The sequence below is a fragment of the Chrysochloris asiatica genome, unplaced genomic scaffold, assembly GCF_000296735.1.
Source record: "Chrysochloris asiatica unplaced genomic scaffold, ChrAsi1.0 scaffold00616, whole genome shotgun sequence".
Classification (NCBI taxonomy): Eukaryota; Metazoa; Chordata; class Mammalia; order Afrosoricida; family Chrysochloridae; genus Chrysochloris; species Chrysochloris asiatica.
Genome location: NW_006409134.1, coordinates 99179 through 104874, shown reverse-complemented (window position 1 = coordinate 104874; position 5696 = coordinate 99179).

Sequence of the window (5696 nt, the reverse complement as noted above, 5' to 3'; positions counted from 1 at the left end):
TGTGCACTGTAGAAGCCTCCAGCAGTGGGTGGGGTGTCCACTTTCTCTGGCCCCTTCTCTGGCCCCTTCTCTAGTCACCACCATAGGGATGTGCAGATAGATATTGAGAAGTTAATAGGATAAAGATTGTCTACTATTTTTGTCTCTGAAAGTCAGTTAGGTATCTACGTGTGCACATTATAATTCTTAAATTAGTTGCATCCTTTTATGTTGGGGTTTTACAGATTGTTCATATGGTTTGTCTGTCGGGCCAAATCTGATTTTTTCTTGCTGGATAGGCTGGAGTTGGAGTAAAGGGTTCTGCACAGTTAACTTTAGGGCTGGGAGCCAGAGGCAGAAGTCATAAGCAGCAACCAAATAATTTACCCTTGGAAGTGATGGGGATCTTTTTCTCTGTGCCATGGGAAAACTGTGGGCTCAACACTGGAATTTTTTCAGAGTGCACACCCACCCACCTGAAGGCATCTGGGATGGACAAAGAAGGAGTGACAGGGAACAGGAGGAAAACATGTATAGAATCTCAGCACACTTCCTTTTGGAATGTCAGTGTGCCACTTTTAGTGCCAGTTCACTGTGCTTATCTGGCTGTAGCCCTGCCCTATGAATTCTGCCCATGCAGGATGGCAACAGAGGGCGTCCTGTGTCTTGACTGATTCTTAAATTGTAATATTTTCCTTTATACCATGATTTTTCCACCTGCGTGTGTGGGAAACTGACACCTTGCCCCTTATGCTAGATCCAGAGCTTTGGTGCTGTTCCATTAAAGCAGCTTCTCTGGGTTTCAGCCCCTCCCCCATGTAGCCTATCTTTCCTGACTATGCTCTGCTGCTGACAAAACTGGAAGAGCCCCATGTCCTCTTTTGAATCCAACTTGAACCTCTGGAATTTCTGTCAGTGTATGGTTACAGCCATTTTTATATTATACTTAGCAAAATTTTACTTGTGTTAGGGGCCAAGTATCAGTACTTAATTTACAAAGACAAGGTGGGCATTATTATTATAATGGATTGCAGAATCAAAGTAATAATCAAATATTTTGATACCTGTGGCTTAGGAATTTGACCAAGACAAGGTGTGCCTCTGAGTGAAATAGATGGGATATTTACTAAATATTTACTTGATCTGTTCAGTTGGAAGAATTCTAGGTGAAGTGGATTATTTTATTGTTATTAAGTGCTGTAAAGTCAGGTCCGACTCATAACGACCCAGTATAGGGTATTCTATGCTATGCATCTATGTGGGAGAAGAAAGCCCCACCTTTTTCCTGTGCAGTGGCTGATAGATTCAAGCCACCGGCCTTGTGGCTTGCAGTCCAGTGTTTATTCTACAGAGCCACCACACTCCCAAGTGTGCTAGGAGTCAATCTTAAATTGCCAGAATAGATAGCTATGGTCTCTCAATCAATTCCCAGATTTGAGCCAGTTTGCAGACTGACAACCTCCCGAATGAAAGGGATGCTTAGTGACCCTTAGGAAGAACCCCTTCCATTATTCCAAAAATTTAAACTATTTACTTCAATCCTTTAGATGAAAGGAAATAATCAGACTTTTCAGACAGTCCTGATGTGGACCACATGGTCATTTTGAACCATAAGGTCAGTGTTTTAAACTTATCTGCTGCATTTTGGAACCTCTATACAAGGTTGCTATGAATTGGGACTGACTTGACTGCACTTAACAACAACAACGGGGAACATATTATGAATTGACACTAATTATAGGAGAAACAAATATCACTGTGACCCACTAGTAACAATTCAAGCAAATGGAGGCCAAGTTATTTGTGGGCTTTTCACTAAGGTCCATCTCATAATGGGTCCAATGTGTTCTTGAAATCATCCTGTAGTGATTTCTTCATTCAAAATACATAATCAGAATAGATGTACACAGACACTAGCAGAACCACCACATTGGATAGCTGACATGTGTAATAAGAACTATTATGATAGAAAAAGCCAGATGGAAGGCATTAGAACTGCCTCTACCTATGAAATTAGTAAGCAACAGCAATCCTGCATACCTGGAGGGATTACAGAGGTCAGTGCCACCCATGAAGGACTTGAAGAATGCAGGGATGGTGATTTACACCACATCTCCATTTAACTCATCTATTGGGCCTATGCAAAAAAAAAAAGGATCTTTGAGAATGACAATAGATTATCATTATAATGAGCAGGAATAGCACTACAACACCTTTATGGGACTTCCTTGAAGGACAGTGGAGAAAAGATAGCATCCCAATGAATAGACCTTTCATTTGTGCACCTGGATGTTCATTTTCTTGGAAGGAGAAATGACCAGGTGTGTTAATGTTTAATAATTCATGGGTTGTGGCCAATAGTTTGGCAGGATGGCCAGGACATGACTGGAAAATTGATGAAAAGACGGTTTCAGGAGAAATTATGTGGTTAGATCTTTCTGAATGGATAAAAATAAATAAATTAACAAATAAATAAAGTAAGGAAGGTATTTGTGACACATGTGAATGCTTCCAAAGGATTGCATCAACAGAGAAGGATTTTACTAATCAAGTGGATCAGATGACCCCTTCTGTGGAAACTAATCATTCCCTTTTTCCAGGCACTCCTGTAATTGTCAGTGCATATACAGCAGGTTTAACCTTAGTGTAAGGTTTGAGATGAGCTTCCAGATGAAGATAGACTAGGAATATAGAGATGTGGACTGCTTTTGAATATTTAATCTCTGAAAACTTTATAAATAGCAGTGGAATACTGTCAGATAGCATCAGAATACTGAATACTGAAACTGGATAAAAAGCATTAGAATAGTTTCATATACAGTACCAGAATATGAGCCTCTCAGGCTATAAAGTCCTCAAAATAATACTGGTGAAGAGCTGCCTTCTCAAAGTAGAGTTGATCATGATGGACAAATGGAGTATAGTCTTGGGATCTCCATTTGTTTATGGGGCACAACTGAAAATGAGGAGAAACAGCTGTAAACACACATTAATAATCAGAAAAATTACTGTACAAAATATGAATGTAAGAAAATTGGAAATAGTCAAATATGCAATGGAATGCATAAACATTGATATCCTCAGCATTACAGAGCTGAAATGGACTGGTATTAGTCATTTTAAATCTGACAATTGCATGGTTTACAATATTGTGAGTGACAAATTGAAGTGGAATGACACTGCATTCATCATCAAAAGGAACTTATCATGGTCTGCCTTGAAGTACAACTTTGTTTGTGGTAGTATATTATCCATACACATACAAGGAACACAAGTTAGTACCATTATTAAAGAAATTTAATGACCAACCACTAAAGCTTGTGAAGATGAAATTGAAGAATATAATTTACAGAATGCCTTATCCACCACCAAGGTATCCCAAACAGATCAAGGGACCACTTCACAACAAATGAAGTACAACAATGTGTGATGCTCATGTGCTTCATCAGACTTACCATGTTACTCATCATCCAGAAACAATTGGCTATATTGAAGGATGAAACAACTTTCTAATGTCAGAATTCCAGAGCCAGCTACTTAACATGTTTTGGTCAGTATTCTCCAGGAGACTGTATTTATCTTAAACCATCTTCCATATACAGTGCTGTTCCTCCAATAGTTAGGATTCATGAGTCCAGGAAGTAAGGGGCAGAAATGGGAGTGATTTCACTCACTATTACTCCTAATAACTCATTCAAATTTTTGCTTACTGTCACTGTGACCATATGTTCTTTTGATTATTATATTTTCATTACAAAGGTAGTTATTCTGCCATCTGGAGACATAATACTGGAAGTTTAGACAGCTCCCTGATCACTTTGGGCTGCTCATGATTCTGGATCAACAGGAAAAGAAGGTGGTTACTATATGGAGTTGTGTGATTGATTCTGACTGCCAAGGGAAAATCAAATTGACATTACATAACAGAAATTGAGTAGATTATATGTGGAATCCAGAAGTTTCCTTAGGAAGTCTTTTTTTACTTCTATGATCTTTGATTAAAGTGTTAAACTACAGCAGCCCAATTCTGATATCATTACTAATGGTCCACACCCTTCAGGAATGAAGGGTAACACCACCAAGCAAAGAACTACCACCAGCTTAGGTGCTTCTCATGTAAAGTGAGCACAGAAAATGTGGTAGAAGAGGGTAGTTGTAAATAACAACTAAGGTTGCATGATCAATTGCAGAAACAAGGACTGTAACTGTCATGAATATTTACTCATTTTGTGTGTGCACCAATTATATTTATTTTGTTTACTTATAAAACGTGATACAGTGAACAAGTGTACATTGATTCAATTTTATGAACTAGAATTTTGCCTTGAATGCAGTGACTCAAAATTCCAACCAGAATTAAAGGATTCTCTATATCAAGGAACACCCTTATATCCTCAGTGTTCTTAGTTGATAGGGACAATAAATTTAGACATTGGCTATAAAAAATGGGAGGGGACATAAAAGTATGACGTGGCTGGCTTCCAAGAGTGTGTTTAGTTTCAGAATGATGGGGATAAGGCAGAATCCTCACTGACTATTTTCCCTCTTTTCAGATGGATCTGGTAAAGGGGCTGGTGGAAAATGGTGAAAGGATTTATTTTTGTATGTGAATAATTGTGAATAATTGCTAGTTGGAATAATTGTGTCATAGCTATAATTGTAGAAGATATACAACTAAAAATGTGTGGGTAGTTAATCTGTCATTTCAAGAACAAATGATCCTAGGACCATCAAAAATTAAGAAGATGAATGAAGTGTGAGACCACTACCTAGAAAAGTAGCAACAGCAGAGATGGTGACAGAGGCTGTGGCATGGAGAGACAGTGTAGTTGTGGGCTATTGTTGTTGTTGTTAAGTGCCATCGAGTCGGTTCTGACCCATAGCGACCCTGTATAGGGTTTCCGAGGGTGTAAATCTTTACAGGAGTAGAAAGCCTCATCTTTCTCCCGCGGAGCAGCTGGTAGTTTCGAACCGCTGACCTTAAGGTTCGCAGCCCGATTCGTAACCACTACGCTACCAGAACTACAGGCCTATGTATTAAAAAAGGCTGTGTGCCTGCATGCAGGAGGCTGACTAGCAGAATGTGACCTTTGGACATTTAAATATATATATATGTTTTGTAAGTGTACATCATATATGTTTGCCTTGTTTGTACATGAAATATCAGATGTAAATGGGAAGCCACAGAGAGGGAGTAGGATAAATGTTGTTGCAAAGAGGGGATTGTAATAAAAAAAAATAAATTAAATAAGGAAAATTAAAAATAAATAATAGCAATCACTCAAAAAATATTTAAATCATGCTAAGGAGCTCTGGTAGCATAGTGGTTACGAATCGGGCTGCAAGCCGCAAGGTCAGCAGTTCGAAACTACCAGCAGTTCTGCGGCAGAAAGATGCGGTGGTCTGCTCCCGTAAAGATTTACAGCCTCGGAAACCCTGTGTAGGGTCTCTATGAGTCAGAATCGACTCCAGGGCACATAACAACAACAACAATGGGGAGTCCTGGTGTGGTGTTGAGAGTTAATTTTCCAGACTGCAAAGCTGCTTGAACTATAAGGTCGGTGGTTTAAGCTCACCAGTCTCTGATTGGAAACCCTATACAGGGTCGCTATGGGTCGAAAAGACTAGACCGCACTTAGCAACAATGTATTTTTGGTCATAAATTTTAATTGCATCATGTCACTCACAAGTATGACTTTATAGTTGTCTTTATTGAA